General features: G+C 58.1%; 2 protein-coding genes across 3 annotated transcripts in view; one reads left to right on the forward strand and one right to left on the reverse strand.

The window, feature by feature from the left end:
* The window catches only part of PTPRS (protein tyrosine phosphatase receptor type S), a 98497-nt gene extending 94263 nt beyond the window's left edge, over positions 1-4234 (reverse strand). The window contains exon 1 of the mRNA XM_088527118.1: positions 4180-4234. The gene's annotated coding sequence lies outside the window, so the exon portion shown is untranslated. The remainder of the gene's footprint in view (positions 1-4179) is intronic.
* Positions 1-16329, forward strand: part of FAM32A (family with sequence similarity 32 member A) — a 238875-nt gene that overhangs the window by 87496 nt on the left and 135050 nt on the right. The window lies entirely within an intron of this gene.

The raw sequence follows: 16329 nt of genomic DNA on the forward strand, positions 1-16329 counted from the left end.
GGCGCCGCGGGAGCGGGATGCTGCCGGACGGGGAGGGCAGGGGTTACGGAGCCGCTTTTCCCTTAAGTGAAATATTGCTGCCGCGCGGCTGGAAGCGGGAGCGGAGCCTCCCTCGGGAGGAAGCTATCGGGAAGCGCTCTCCCTCCAAGCACCATTTCCTACCTGTTGCATTTCTGCAATCAGCCCCAGCCCCGCAAAACCCATGGAAAAGCATTAAAAAAGCCCAAGCGAGCGGGTGCAGCAGGGCTCCACGCTGCTGCCACCCGCCTGTGGAGGCATCGCACGTTCATCTGCATTTTAAATGCGGAGCACTCGGAGCGGCATCCTCGCGGGCACCACGCGCGGCCTCGGCACTACGGCTTTTATGGAAATTCGCAGGGAGTTACCCACAAGGCACCGCAGAGCTTTTCTTGGCAGCCATCCTAAACTAATTTTTATAGGTTAGCGTACGGTTACACATAAACGTTTAAGAAAAATAAGATGGCGACTCGGAGGGAAGGAGCCGGTGGGAGGTTTCCAGCACGGAGCGGGAATACCGGCCGCTTCCCGGCGCGCGCGGCCGGGGAAGCCCAAGGGACGACGACTTGGGGATCTTCGGCTTCCGCCGGCGGATGGAGGGAAGGAGCCGAGGGCGAAGCGGCAGCACGGGGGGATCGGAGGAGAGGAGCAGCAGGAGGAGCCTCCACGGGCACAAGGAGCATCCGTGCGGCTTGCCCGAGACCTCGAGCAAACACCGTGGCCACCGGTGCTGCGATTTCCGACGCGCCGGCCCTGTGCTATGGGATGCGGCGGAGATGGAAGCACTTGACCAACGGCGCAAAGGAAACGGCATCCAGAGCCACCTCGACCACCGCAAAGAGGCGACGCACTGAGATCGGGAGCAGATTATTTCTTCGAGGAGGTTCCCCCGTTTGTGGAGGCCCCACACGCCGGATCCCCTCGGTGTTGAAATGAAAACCAAGCTGATTTCCAGTGTGCGGGACTGCGGCATTACAGAGCAAACACCGAGGGAGGACGAGCGCCAGGAGCAGAGCACGCTGTGCAACGGCCCCGCAGCAGCGAGGCCACCTTCAGCTTTTACTACTTTGGGGCTCGCAAGCTTAAACCGGCGATTTTTAACAAGTGATCCTGCTAGAGCAGAGCTGCCCCTGCTCCTGGCCCGGGGATCCCAGCCCCTTGGCAAACATTGGAGAGCTCCATCGCGAGGGAAGGCCGGAGAGGGGAAACCGGAGGCGAGCAGGGGCCCAAAGCTGAGCCCAAAACCCTGGCTTCCCAATAGCCCCAATTCCGCTTTTATGGATCTCGGCTGTAGCGGCAGAAAGCGAAGAGATGCTCAGAGCAGGGCACAGGGGAAGGATTATTTTTGAAGGAGAGTTGGGCTTGTTTTCCCCCTCTGTTCAGGCAACGACATTTAACTTCAGTCATCTGCAGATTTTCCTTTTTTGGAAGAGAGTCATGAATAATGTGCATGTTCTTAGTGACCCGCATAAGTAGAATTTAAAGCTCAAAGTTCAGAAACTGTGGATTAAACTACTTAGCAGCACCTAAAAAAAATGCAGCTGAATAACCTCTCTGCTTAGCACAAACTGGCACCGGCAGCACTGAGCGGGCTGCACTTTATCCTCCCATCCCACCCGCGGGATTTTGCCAGCTCTGCAAGGCCAAAGGAAAACTCCTGCAGCGGGGAGCCGGGAGGGCTCCGCTAAAAGCCCGGCAGGACGCAGGCCCCGCCGAGCGCTCCCCATCCATCAGAGCCGCTCGCCGCCCACGCGGCCTCGCGCGCCACGTGGAAACGTGGATAAACAGCTCGCCGCGCGCTTACTACTGCGACCTGCTCCGCCGCGGGCCCGGGAGCGAGGAGGGAGCCGGCGACGGGCCAACGGAGCCGCCGGATGCACCGCAGGGTCCCCCGGAGCGGGGGCTTTGGGGACCGCCAGGCTCGGAGCGGCTTCGAGGTCCCTAAGCAGGAGCCGGTGGCTCCGGGTGAGCCCAGCACGGAGCCGGGCAGACACTGGGGCACACGGGAGCGCTCCGAGCCGCTCCGACCACCTTCCTCCGGCAACAGGGCACCGAGCTGGGCATCTCTGCGCCCTCGCTCCCGCCTCGCTACCCTGCGTAACGCCTACAGGAATAAGGGTCTTTTCCATAGAAAAACCCACACCTTGTGCAAAAAAACCACTCATGTAGCCCCTGTGATGCTGCTCCCTGTGTCCCGACGCCTCCGCGGGCGCCGGGCGTCCCTCCGCATTACCAGGTGGCACCGATTCAACTGGAAGCTTCTCCCGCATTACTCAAAGTATTTATGACTCTTCCCATTTGAAATATGGGCCCGCACCACGCACAGGAAGGAGGAGGAGAGTGCCAGCAAACTCGTTAATTTATAAGTCAATCTGGCAGGGAGCAATTAGCGGCTTCCAATAACGGAGCGCGCAGGAGGACCGGTACTTTTCCACCCGGCCGCTGCGCGAGGACCCGCCGGCCCTTCCCCAGCAGCGGTTCCCCAGCGCGGTCACTGGGATCCCCCGGGGGACAAGCAGGGACCCTGGCATCACCTCCTGGGGAGGGACATCCCAGCTGGGGCCTCTTGGCGAGGGGCATCCCGGTGGCGCTGGCGCCACGCGCGCACACGCGCTCCAGCCAAAGCCCTCGTGGCTCCGCTGCCCGGGACAAGGACGCGTCCTCGGGCGCCGCGGGACAGCGCTCCGCACGGCGCCGGGCGCTGGGAGGGAAGGCGGCAGCGGGCGCGCGTTCCCGCCGCGCTCCAGGCCGGAGAGGCACCGAGTCCTGCACGTTCCTCCCTTCCCGTCTCCCTCCGCGCTTCTCCAGACCCTTCTCCCAGGACGCTGGCACCCGCTCAATGCGCTCCATCCCTGCTGGCGCAGGGGGAGCCAGGAGGGAAGCAGCCCCTCTTTCCACTCTCCTTCACTAAGTGCATCCCAGGGAACCTGCAGGCCACAGCATTCCCGGCCCCAGGAATGAGGGCAGCACGCAGGGAGGGGGAGGGAGCCGCTCCGTCAGGAAGGATCGATCCAGCGGCTCATCCCAGCCTCGCTGCCCACAGGCAGGCACCGGGCACCAGGATGCTCTGGAATAGCACCTGGCTTTCCCACGGGGAGGCGGGAGAGCCTCCGCTCCGGCAGCGACGGCAGCTCCCGGGAAGCAGCTCTGCGCGGAGCCGTGTCCCGCTGGGACGCGCCTGCCGGCAGCGCGATTTCCGCCCCGGATCGCAGCGGCTCCGAGCTCCAGGGGCGGCACAACCGGAGACTCCGCAGGGGTCGTTCACAGAGCGCGGGGAGGGACGAGACCCCCAGCCCCTCCCAACCGCATCCCACGGGAAGCGGCGCGTCCCGCTCCACGGATGGGATCCACTCATGGAGCCGGAGCCCCAAGGGCTGCTCAGAACAGGCTGGTCCTGCCGGGAAAGGCAGCGGGGGCCCAGGGAAGGGGAGACAGGCGGCACGGGGGATACCGGAGCCCGGAGCGCAGCAGGGATCACATCGGAGCGGCTGCTGCCCGCGCACGGGACACGGCACAGGGCGCTTCCCGGGATGCGGGTGGAGCGCCGGGCGCATCCCGGGGAGCAGATCCGGAGCACGGGGCGCATCCCGGCGGCGGGGCTGGAGCACGAGGCGCATCCCGGGTACCGCTGCATGCCGGGTACGGAGCGGGCACGGAGCACAAAGCCCGGCAGCGGGGATGCAGGCGCCGCGCGCATCCCTGGAGCGCCGCGCATCCCGGGAGCATCCCCGGAGCGCCGCGCATCCCGGGAGCGCCGGCGGGACGGAGCGGCCCCTCACCCGTTATAACGCACCCCCCCCACCCCCCGCCCTTATAACGGCCCCGTCGTGGCCGCTGCAACGCGCCCCCCCCCCCACCGTGCCACGGCCCCCGCCCCTCCCAGGCGCCTCCCCCGCTACAACGCGGTCCCCCCTCCCCCCAATGCACCCGCCGCGACCCCCGCCCCGTTATAACGCGCATCCCCCCCCCCCACAACGACACCCACCTGCCCCTTCCCTTACAACGCGCTCCCCCCCCCCCTCCCCACACACACACACTCACTACAACGACACCCACCCGCGCCCGCTCCTCCCCCGCGGCAACGCGGGCAGCCCCCGCCCCGCTCGAACGCGGCCCCCCGCGGCGGCGCCGCAGCCCCCAAAGCCGCTGCCCCGCCGGTACCTGTCGGCGCGGCCGCCCGCTCCCATGCCGGCCGGCGGAGGGGCGCGGAAGGGCCGCGGGCGCCCTCCTCCTCCTCCTCCTCGTTCTCCTTGTCCTCCTGCCGCCGCGCGGGCGCCGCCGCCCGCCGCCTCCTCAGGCGCGGGGACACTGCGGCGCGCGCTCCCGCCCGCCGCCGCTCGCCCAGGTGATGTCATCCCCCGAGCCGCCGCCGCCTGACGTCACCGCGGGGCGGGGCGGAGCCCGCCGCGGGCGCGGGGGGGGGGGCGGGGCGCGTCACCGCGGGGCGGGGCCGCGGCGCTTAAAGGGGCCGCGGGCGCCGCGCACGTGGCTGCCGGAGCGCGAGGCCGCTTCTGCGCATGCCCCGTGCGGGGCCGTGGGGCCCAGTGTATAGCGCCCGATATACGGGCCCTAATCTATATGGTCCAATAGCCTCAAATCCGTGTTGATCAGATTCCTGATATTCAGTGCACCTCCAGAATGGTACTCCCAGTGTTTGGTGTGTTTCACATGTCCAACACTATTGATATCACTATATTTAACCCTCTGATGCTTTCCCTCAATGTATTTCTCCTATTCCTTGCATTTCCTCTTCGCTATGTTACCAGGACTCCTCACATCCAATATATTTGTCCTCTGCAATTGCATGAGCAGGAATCAATCTGGTTCCCCCATTCAAGGCATTAGCAATAGTCAATAGACTTTTCTCTTATTCAGGGAATTTCTCCTATTCTGTGCTTTTCTCATTGTTTCCCTGTTCGATATTCAACATACTTCCTATATTCAATGTGTTTCTCCTACTTAATGTATTTCCCCTTATCAATCTATTGCAGATACTTGCTATATTCCTCATGTTCAATAGACTTCCATGTTTCCATATAATCTTAGTGGAGAAAAAGAAGATGAAACCCAGGCAAGACATAACCAAAATATCTCCTTTTGAGGCCTTTGGTTGAACAGTTTGGTGGTCATCTATAGGGATCCACAGGAGCTTCTAGGGGCCTATATAGGTTTGCAGGAGCCCAGAGGAGCTCATAGAGTCCGTGTGGATTTGTAGGAGCCCAAGTGAGCTCATAGGAGTCCACAGTGATTGACAGGGTCCATAAGAGCCTGAAGGAGCTTAGAGGGGCCCATATGGGTTTGCTGGAGCTCATAGAGTCCATAGGGGTTCATAGGAGCTCATCAGGGTCCAGAGTGACCCATAGGGTCCATAGGAGCCTGAAGAGTTCATAGGGGTACATAAGAGCACATAAGAGTACATAGGAGCACAAAAGAGCTCTTAGGACTCCATAGCAGCCTATAGGGACCCATAGGGTCCCATGGTGGTGCACAGAAGCCCAGAAGAACTCAGGGGGGCCATAGGGATCCACAGAGGTCTATATGCCCACCCAGGGTCCATAGGCGCCCATGGGGACCCATCGAGGCTTCCCGCTCCATGTCCTGGGGTGAACTGCGCCTCCCGGCTCCGTGCTATCCGCTGCATCTGCACCCTTAATGGATGTATGGGAATGTAGAGTAATTCCCTCATTTGTCATGCAATCAGATCTTTTGATCAGACATGGGAGAAATGTAAATATCAATTATTAACCGGCCTGTTCTGCTCCGGCTTGGCTGGATTTTTTGCCTACTTTTTTTTTTTTTTTCTAAGAAGAAATTGATTCATTTGCAATTCAGCGCTCAACATATTTTTAATTAGGGTGCTCACGCATCAGGATAAGCTGTATTTTTGGAGGGAGATATATCTGATCGCCCAACCAATCAATGCATCCATGTATATTTTATGGCTAGGATAGCTGGGAAGGAAAGTGTAAAACAAGGGAGGTTTCAGTCCTGGGGGAACACATCAGGTTTTCCGCAGCCTAAAAATCTCCCTGGCCAGATTTGCTACCGGGTTGTCATTTATAGCCCTGCAAAGCGCACAGCGCGTTGGCAGAAAATGGAGCAGTGGCTGGGACATTTCTGACAGAATATTTTTTCTTGCCACAAATAGTTCTTTTTTTCCTCTTTTGAGAACAAAACATTTTTTGTAAAAAAAAAAAAAAGGAAAAAAGTTGCTTTTGGCAAAAATGGGGTTTGAAGTGAAATTAATAACGAGAAAGCAGAAGATGCTGAAACGCATCCGCTTTCTTTCTGGGGAGGATTTACCCCTCTGTTTGGGAATGTCTTTCCAGGCAAATATTACAAGTTTCTGCTACATCCGCAGCTGGAGCCTCCGGCCGCGGCCGACGCGTGTGTTGGCATTTCAGCGCTCCGGCCACTGACCTTTCTGCTGCTGCCGGTTTTGTGCATTCCCAAACCAGGCCATAATCCCCTTTTCCCACCCCAGAATCGGTAGTTTGGCTCCCTGTTCTCGCCTCCTCTGCTGCTTTTCAGCTGCGTCATCGGCACTTTGCTCCATCAGGAACATTGTGGGCTCCGTGCTGTCCTCCTGGGGAAGAATTATGGGCTGGATTCGGCCGCTTATTGCGCCAAAGTCCTTGGCATGGCGGGCAGGGAAAGGACAGAGCCCTGGCTTGGGCTTCCCGCTCGGGATCTGCAGAGTGGTGGCTGTAAAACCTCCGTGATGCTTTTGGCATCCAAGGTGGAAAAGAGCCCCAGAGCTGCAGCCATTCGGGGACACCTGGGTGACCCACATGCAAAGTCCCGTTTGCAGCACCCCAGTCACTCCGATTCCTGCCGAGCTTTTTCCGCCTTTCCCAGCTCCCTGTCCCTCTGGGGTGGGAATGACCCTGTGGAGCCCAGGGAGGTGCAGGATGAGGCCTGGGGGTTTGGGAGCTAGGGAGGACGGTGGCACCGGGAGGGTGACGCCTGCGTGTCCCCATCGCTGCCCCACCAGCAGGACACAAGGCTGCCGTGGGGGGCACATCCCATAGACCAGATTCCTGCACTCGCATCCACATCCACGCGGGATCGGGACGCTGCAGTGGAGCCACCTGGTGAAGCAAGTCCCCACGCTACAGAATCAATTTCCTCTCTATTAATTTGGGTCTCTCAAGATTTATCGTCGTCTCTCATCAGCACATCCAAAGAATTGGCAAAGTCCCAAATAACCTTTCAATTCCGAGGCGGGATGCAGCCGGCAGAGCGGTGTCCCGGCAAGGGGACAGGGTACGGGCCGGGGTGGCACCGCTGCCATCGCGGGACGCGTCCTCGCTTCGTTAAGCCGCGCGGTTGCTTTTTGCTAACAACTCGGGTGGCCTTTCCCAAGAGCGCTGCTCCGAATCCGTCCCTGGACACTCGTGCCAGCAACGCATAGAAAATCCTGGAAATCTGGTACTCCCACAGCTGGATTTGTCCTCCTCTGGCAACAAGTGCAAATTAAGATAAAAATTTAGCGGAAAAAGGGACACCTGGGTGCCATTAAGTGTATAATTTATAGAGGCCAAGGGGGAGGTGGTGCATTGGGGCTGCTGGTGTGTCTTCATTGGAAAAAGCAAGAAGAGGGGTGATCATGTAGCTGTATTTGTTAATACATGTTTCCATATGTGCATATGCTAGGCCAGGATGAGATGGCTGCAGGCAAAGAGCAAAAAGGCTTTTATTAAGTGTGGGCATCGCATCCCTGGTGGCATCCAAGGACCATCTGCTGCGAGTCCTAGAGCTGCCCTGTGCAAACGGCTCCTGTGGGAGACAGGGAGGCGATGGAAGCAACTCTCCCAAAAAAAAAAATGCTGGAAAACAACGCAGGAAAACCGAGTCCTCCAAGCTGTACTGGAGGCCACCTGCTATTTGTAGGGAGGAGAAAAAAATAATAAAAAGTGCCAGAGCAGAGGAAGAATTCAATATTTCTATTTGTTCTTATCCAAATAAATTGAGACGTATTTGTGGAAGTGTCAGAGAAGCCCGCAGGAACGAAACTATAAAATAACACAGCTGCTTCATGAGTCTATGACAGACAGCATAGATTAATGTACCGGCGTTTTTATGGTCTGTTAACAACTGATATGGGTTTTAAATATATTATCTCCCATTGTATTGTCTGTCATTTTAAAAGGGGCTCGTGTCTATTGTGTTTGCTTTTAAGAGGTGCTTATGGCACAATCAGGCAGGCGCTTCCCGATCTTGCCGCCTCTTCCCGGCTGCAGATCCATCACCGTCTCAGGTATTATTTTTTCTCCTAGATAGGTTCTTCCCAACGCTTTCATGGACAATTTATTCCCAAACTTATTGAGACCCTTGCATGTTCCTTAATTCCACGGGCTTTAAAGAGCTTTTGAACCTTCGCGTTTGCTTATCTCAGAGCGAGGGGTCTGGAGCGGATGGGCTGAGCTGCAGGGATTGCCCCGGGGAAGCCTTGCAGGATGGGGAGATGTTGCAAAAACCTGTGTTGCCTCTTGGGATTTGGGACAGAATAGGTGGATTTGGGTCTTGGCAGAAGCACGGGGAGGCTGAGCTCCCGGCCCCAGGTGGAGGGTTTCCAGCAGGATCCCGGTGCGATTCCATCCGCATCCCTCCAGTACGGGAGGCGACAGGAGCTGGGTTATTCCAGAAGGTTCCGGTGCAGATGTTGCTGGGGGGAAACATCTGGATGGTGTCACTGGCATCTGGCGCGGAGCCGCGGCCCCGGCTCAGGGAGGCTGCCCGGAGCGGTGCCTGTTCCTGGCCGGCCACCCTCAAGCAGCCAGGTTTTCCCTGATGGGATGGAATCGGGTGTGCGTTTTCCTGCTTAATTCCCTAAAAAATTGCTCTATTCCAAATGATGTTAAATGACAAAGACACCCCTTTGCTGCGAGCATCCCCTGGTCTGTGCGTGTGTCCCCGGTCTGTCTGTGTGTCCCAGGTCCACCCGGGCATCCTTGTCCTGGGGCTGTGCCCGGAGCACGTGCCCTGGTGACCATCCTCCGGGAGAGGCGCTGGCCGTGTTCCCGTTGGGAAAGGCGCAGCATTGTGGATCCAGCGCGGTGCCATCTCCCCTCCGTGTCCCCTTCCCTCCTCCGAGGGCTCCGGCTCCGCTGCGGCTTCTCCTGTGGCCTCGGCCGGTCCCTCCACGCACCGCTCGGCCCGGAGTGCCCGCTGCAGAATAAACAATAATTAACCTTCAATTAATGCCGGTGGCGAGCGCCGCTTGCCTGCCCGGCGCCGCGCGGTGCCGGAGCCCCCCTGGATCCCGGTTTCCTTGGAGATCGCAGCCCGTTCCTCCCTCCCAGCCCGGCTCCAGGGGGCGGGTGTTAAAGCAGGTTTAAAAACAGTTATTAGCAGAGCTGGTTAATCATCCTAATAGCACACACTGCGGCTTGGGGGCGATTCCTGCGTTTCTGCTTCCATCCAAATCCAGAGGGTCCCCTGGGCTAGACCAGGAGGACGGAGGCCGGCAGCCTCCACCCGGAGGGAGCCTCCGACCGGAGTTTCTGTTCCTGTGACCGGGTGGCCTGGCCTGTCCTTGGCCTCTTGAGTCCCCCCATCAGCGAGCGGAAGGTGCCTGTGAATAATTCATTTTTAAGACCTTTAATATTTTACAGATGGTTGTAACGAGTCAACGTGCTGTTGTGTTTAGCTGTTTGTGCGTCGTTAAGTCGGGAGGCTGCGAATGAGAGACTTGGATTTAATATGTTGCCCTAAGAAATACTTTTTAATAGGTAAAGATGGATTGCTCTTCTCTAGAGGCAGAGCTTGGGTAGGTGGTGGTGGTTGTAGAAGGGTGGTGATGATGATGGAGATGGTCATGGTGATGGTGGTGAAGATGATGTAGATGATGGTGGTCACGGTGGTGAGGGCGGTGATGGTGGAGATGACAGTGACAATGATGGTGGCGTGGATGCCTTTCAGTGGCATCTTCTCTGCCCTCCTCCTTCACGTGCCCCAAACTGAAGCAGGTAACTACGTAGAGGGGACGCTAACGAGTGCAGCACACCAGGCCCACGGTCACATCCCCAGCGCGGGGAGAAAAGCCCCGCGGAGCAGCAGGTCCCTCCGGCCGCGGTTCGGAGCCGTCCAGCAGCCTGGCCCGTCTCCAGCAGCGCCACGAGCAGCGGCACCGTCTCCTCTCTGAGTTATATTCTGCCTTGTAGGAAAAAAAGGAAAAAGCATCTTTCTCCCTCTAGGACGACTGCTGAGAGGTGATCATTTTTCCTTGAGAAACTGAGGCTCCCTTTCGAAACTTATGGAGAAATAAGGTCATTTGTCAATTCGAGTCATTCTCTTCCATACATAAAAAACATGGCGAGTGCAGCTTTTGTAAAATCTAAATTGAAAGTAAATAGTGAGCGGGCAGTTCTTGGCGATAAAACCTCCCATTCTGTAGATTTCTGGTACAATATTTATTTTATCCTCTTTATAACTACAAGGGCTGTCTCTGTGTGTTATTAAAGTAATGCATTTGCTTAACCTGCACTTAAATTCCCTCCCAACCTTCCCTGATTGTACATCTCACTGCTACATGTTCCCAGCCTGCTGGTCTCAGCTGGACAATTATATTAACTGCTTCTATTTGCAATTACTATGAATCATAAAGCAAGTCTGAATGGATTGTTTTTCTTTATTGAAAATGTTTAAACTTAATGCATCGCAAATGTCACCGCCGGGGGGCTGCTGCTTGGCTGCCGGGGAAGCGGCCGAGGAGGAGGATGGAGCGGTGAAGGCTGCGCTGGCCCTGCCCGGGGCTCTGCTCTTGCTTGGCCGGGTCACCCGCAGGGCCTGGCTTGGCCCGGGGAGGGTTTTTGGTGCTGGATTGTGCCGGGGGGGACACCTAGGAGGTGGCTACAGCGTCCCCAAGGTCACTGGCCGTGGCCGTGGGAGGCTGAGGTCCATCAGGCTGCTCCTTGTTGGGTTTTGCTGGTGCTCCCATATCCCGGAAAACTCATTTGGGACTTTCCCCACCTTGTCCCCCCGCAGTCGGTGGCGCCGGGGTCGGGAGGACCCGGACGTGCTCGCCGTCCCCGCTATCTTTAGCATCTCTGCTGAGCCTGCCAGCGCGGAGACAGGTAAGTGCCGAGCGGGATGATGGATTCGCTCCAGCAGGAATTGGATTCCGTCCCACAAAGCAATCTCGTTTGGGCAACTCATCTCGCCGTCGTCAGCTGCGCTCTGCTTTTCCGAAGCCCGGCCAGGACACGTTCTCCTTGTGCCGCACTGGTGTCCAAGCTGGTTGATGTCACTGGGTTACCCTGGTCCAGCTGCAATGAGAAAAAAGTCACCAAGAAGCCTGGAAAACTGCTTTGGGGCAGGAAAAGGTGTTTGTAGCAGGCCTTGAGGGAAGCCGAAGCGAATCCGATTTTCCCATTCCCTGGGATGCTTTGGCAAATGGCTCTCCAAGTTTTAAGGCTTTTATTCCCCTTAACGAGGAAAGTTGTGGACAGCTTTTGGAAACCCAGGTTGGAGCTCGGTTGCTCGCTGAACGGCCCCGGGGCTGATCCTGCTTCCTGGGAAGGAGCTGAATCCATAGCTGGATCCATAGCTGGGCGCAGCCCTTGGTCGCGGCGGTGATTCCCGGGATGCGCCGCTCCCACGGCGCAGCTGCGATACCTGCTTTTAAATTCAATTAGCTCTGACTCAGAGCGGTGCCTGAATACGTCGCCGCAGCTTGAGACAGCCAGCGATACTCTCTAATGCCAGGAGAGAAGGGAAAAAAAATAAAAAGAAGGGAAAAAAGAGTTGAAAACGCTATTTGGAGATTTCCCTAAATGCGTTTTTATTCCCTCAATATGTCACGCGCCTTCGCGGCACTCGCAGCTGGGGCTTCCCCCATCACAGGAGCTCGTGCGGCTCCTGAAGGGGCCCCTGGGCCCCTAACTCCCAATTTTTCCCCATTTGGAGGCTCCCAAACACGGAGGCAATGGAGGAGCTGCCAGCAGGACCCGGCCCGGCCACCAACCTGTTTATTCAGTGTTGATAGAGCATCAGCGAGGGAGACAGCAGCTATTGGAGAAGCCAAATTAATTACCATTGGAAAACACTTTGGGAAGCGCAGATGAAAGGCGCAATAGAAATGCAATTTATTCTATAATTATTGAGACGACCCTGAACAACGACCAGGCTGCCCTCGGCGCAGGATGCTGGGCTGTAATTAAACACAGGGCCAGGCCAATACAGTGCAACAAGCCCTGGGCAAGAGGATGCCTGGGAAGATGCCCAGGAAAGAGCTTTTCCAAGGGGAGAAAGGTGATGTCCCTGGGCTCAACACTTAACAATCCAGGTGACAAATGTCCTGCAATGCCCTGTTTGTTTTGGGGGCATTTTTGCCACCTATTGGTGCACAGATGCCGGCCGTGATGCCCGGAGCACCATGGGGTTGTTGGCTGTGATGCCCGAGCATTAATGGGGCTCTACAAAATGTTTGCCCTAATAAGAAGTTAGGGGACTAACCTCATTCTTGGGGCAAAAAGGGAATGTGCAAATGGAAATTGAGCAGGAATCGAGGCAGAGCCGGAGCGGCCCTGCGGTGCGGAAGGACGTACCTAGGGCAGGACGGTCCCCAACGCTGGGAGAAGCGGAGGTTGAGCAAATATCCCAGGGAATATCCCTGGGAAGGAGGCAAAGACGTGAGGTGACTGCAGATGGGAGCGGGGCTGGAGGATTCCCAGGGTAATTTCAGTCCCTTCCGCCAGGTCTCCTGGCCGGATTCTTCTTCTCCGTCACCTTTTTTTAAGCCGCAGAGCTTGGATCTGCATTTCTGCTGCTTTGATTATCAAAAGGGTCCGCGCTGGTTCAGTTTGTGCACAGAACTGAAGGCGAAAACGCCGCCTTCCCGACAACTTCGTGTATTTATCCCTTTGGCGAGAGCCTTTGATTCCGCAATTAGCAGGCGGCGCGGCCCTCGCCGCGGAGACGAGGAAAGGAGCCGCCTCGCTGAGATGCGGCATCGCCCCGGCCGGCTCCCTGCGCTTCCTCCTGCAGCCGCACCAGGAACGCGGGCCCGAGGATACGGCAGGAAGAGCGTCCCTGTCACCCCGAGCCCTCCGCAGCCCTGAAGCGGACGGCGCAGAGCGCAGGCTCGTGGAATTGCAGCCAGCTCGGAGATGTTGCTTGGCTTGCAGAGCTGCAGATGGGCCCTGAGACCGATCACGGGGCGTCTCCATTGCACAGAGCTGCCGTGGACATGGACAAGCCGGAGCACCCGGATGGGGCTCGTGGGACCAGCCAGGATCCAGCAGGGAAATAACCCTAAGGACCAGGTCAAGTCTAACTAGGGTCACTCTCCCCTAAGCTATGGAGGGACTTGAGGGCTGTTAGGACCCTGAGGGCACTAATTGGCCTTCAATTAGTTTAATTAGCAGCATCACCTGGAGCCCCCCTTCCTGCCCAGCTGATCTATTTAAGCCCAGGCAAGGATGGGGGTTCCCTTTCCTGGCTGCTGCCTAGACCTGGGATCTGCAGCTCCTGCTCCAGACTCTGTGCTGAAGGGAGCCCCTGTCTTCCCGGGGCTGCCGGAGGGTCCAGCCAACACCGCTGTGCTCAGGTACCGCAGGGACATGGCCAGGCCTGGATTTGGGACCGACTGCCTTTAATGTTCCCATTTCTCTTGAAGCGAGGGCTGGCCCGGTCCATCGCACACTCTTATTTTAGTCCTCGTGTAACTCTCTGTGTGACAAGCGTTGGCACACGAGCAAAACCAGAAATGAGCTAAGATTTCCAAATCATCACTTAGACTAAAGAGCAACTTGCTGGAAAATGTCACCATGGCTGTTTTGACAGACTCTTCTCTCCTAAGCAGGAGCCTTGTCACAGCCACCCCTCTCCCGCAAGCGCCTCCTGGTCTGCATCCCCCTGCATTGCGTGTCCTGCTGCCTTTGCTGTGCCCCAATCTGACTCCTTCCAGGAGCCCAACATGTGGGTTTCACCTGCAATTGGATGCTTTAAAGGAGACTCCCTTGGGATGGGGGCTTGGGATGAGTTGAGAGGGCTGAGCTGAGCCCCTGCATTCCCTTAACCCGAGGATGAGGAGTCCGTCCCTGCGGGATGGGGATCCAGCCTGGCTTCCAACCTGACCCCTGGTCTCCTGGCCATTCCCTCCCCTGCTGCCCGTCCCCTTCCACACCAGCCTCCTGCTTTTAATTACATTGTAGAAAAGTCTCACAACTCAGCGATTCAAGGTGGCATTTGAGAGAAATGATTCCCTTTAGCATAGCTGACAGCTAATTTGTGTAAAGTTTAATTACAGCTAGCATTAATTAACTGGCAGTGTGTTGCGATACTAAAGCAAGACCATCTGTTCTTAAAACCATCTCCCCCAAATTTCAGCCCTAATAATGTGGTGGCTGAGGAGGCTGCTCAGGGCACGGGGTGAGCGCGGCCGGGGCGGGAGGCTCCATCCACCCGTCCTGGGAGGTGGAGGGTCGGGTGCTGCGGGCTCAAGCACTTGCTCAAGCTGCTGCTGTTGATGCTGAAGGACACGTGCCAGGGCCCCGCGTGGTTTCGCAGGGGTGTTTGTGGGCAATGGGATATGGGTGATGGGGATGAGATCCACAGGTGACGCCCGCTGGGCTGCTCCAGTGGGACCTGTGCCCATGTGGGACCTGTGTTGATGCAGGACGGGTCTGTGGCAGCACCCACAGAGCTCACCATCCTCCCGGCTCCTCGATAAGGAAAGCCAGGAACTTCTACACCCTGACAGGAGAGGACTTGGATGTCCATGTATGAGTGCCTGGATCCCTGTCCTGCGCCCACAAGGTGGGTTTGAGGTTGTTCCTGGTGCCAGCATCTCTGTTCACCCTCTGTGCAAGGTGTTGAGGGGTTGAGTTAGCAGGTGGCCAGCAAAAGCCTTTCCCTGGTTGCTCCAGAGAGCACTAGGAGGCTGTTTTGGCATTTGCTGCTGGAATCTGCTGTCTGGAGGCGTAACGAGCGTGCGGGGGCCGCTCGTGCTGAGCGCTGGGTGCACATCAACGAGAGGCCCCAGCGAATGGGGCCTCCTCCAGCCTCCTTCGCTTTGGGAACGACCACAACCAAATGCCCCCGGGCTCTGCCCGTGGTAAATCCTGCCCAGCCTCCGCGCAGCTGCTTTGATCTCATCATGTAAATCCTGATGAAAACAAACCCGTACCCAGCAAGAGGCGAGCGAGTCCTCCAGGCTCCCGGCCAAGCCCTGGGCTCCAGGGCTTTGAACCGTGTTCCCAGCTGCCGGGGGGAGGAATTCCTTTGGTCAGGCTGCAGCTCCCAGCTTGCCCCAGCTGCTGCATTTCAGGCCTGGGCAGAGTTTTTCCTCCTTGGCTCCTGGTCCCCCGAGCTTGGAGGTCGCTCGGCCCCTGCTCCAGGCTCCCCGATGCCCTGAGGAGCGGAGCCTTCATGGGGGCTCAGCCCCGCAAGGGGAGTTTGGGTGCCTGGGATGGAGCCTCTTCTGGTGGCCCCTCTTGGGCAGCCTCGGGGCTGGTGAGCGGCTTGTGGAGGAGGCCGAGGTGCCGCGGGCAGGGAGGAAGGCTCGGGGATGAGGCCGGGGGCAATCCAGGCTCCCTTCCCCGCACTGATGGGAGCCGCCTGCCCGAGAAACCCCATAGGTATCCGCTTAGGTCCACTAGGTCCCTTGCTACCCCTGCTGAGGCCATGGGGATTGAGGGAAGGCTCCTGGCAAACGAGAGTGTTAATTAAAGTGTGTTTGAGGTGTCTGTGCAACGTGGCCTCACAGAAGGTTGCAGTTGTACATGGAGAGCGTCTTGCTGCGGCTGTAATCGCTGCTGGCGGGGAGGGCGCTGCTGCAGGGTAGGGGACGATGCCCAAGCAGGGTCTCGAGCCTTGTCCAGGGGACCTGGGGCCACCGGGGAGGCTGCTCCGCTGGGTCTGGTGCGGAGCCGGGGAAGCTGCTTGGCTGGGAAGCCCCAGAGGTGGCCCTGGCGGTGCCACCATCTCCTCCAGGGACGCTCTGGCCTCTGCGCTTCCTCATTAGCTTAATGAGCTGCTTCGTGTGATATTGTTGCCCTCTATTGGGCCCAGCCAGAACGGCTCGGCCGGTGCCATCGTCCCCCCTCGCACGGGACGAGGCTTCTCCCCAGCCCGTGGAGACGGGAGCGCCGCTTCCCCGGTTAATTGTGCCGGAGCTCCTGGGAGAGGGAGTCCTCGCTCGGAGCTATCGTGAGCAAAGAGCCAGAGCTAATGCCAGACGGGGGTAATGAGCCTTGCCGTGGACTTCAGTGGAATTTGGATCAGACCATTTGCCGTCTCGAGGGATAAGTCGGTTCGGCAGCGCCTTACTGCTGGGCTGGAAGTGTGCCCGAGCCGCCTGCGCAG

The sequence above is a fragment of the Tinamus guttatus genome, unplaced genomic scaffold, assembly GCF_059628265.1.
Source record: "Tinamus guttatus ecotype Peru unplaced genomic scaffold, ASM5962826v1 Tinamus_guttatus_pri_ptg000261l, whole genome shotgun sequence".
Lineage (NCBI taxonomy): Eukaryota > Metazoa > Chordata > Aves > Tinamiformes > Tinamidae > Tinamus > Tinamus guttatus.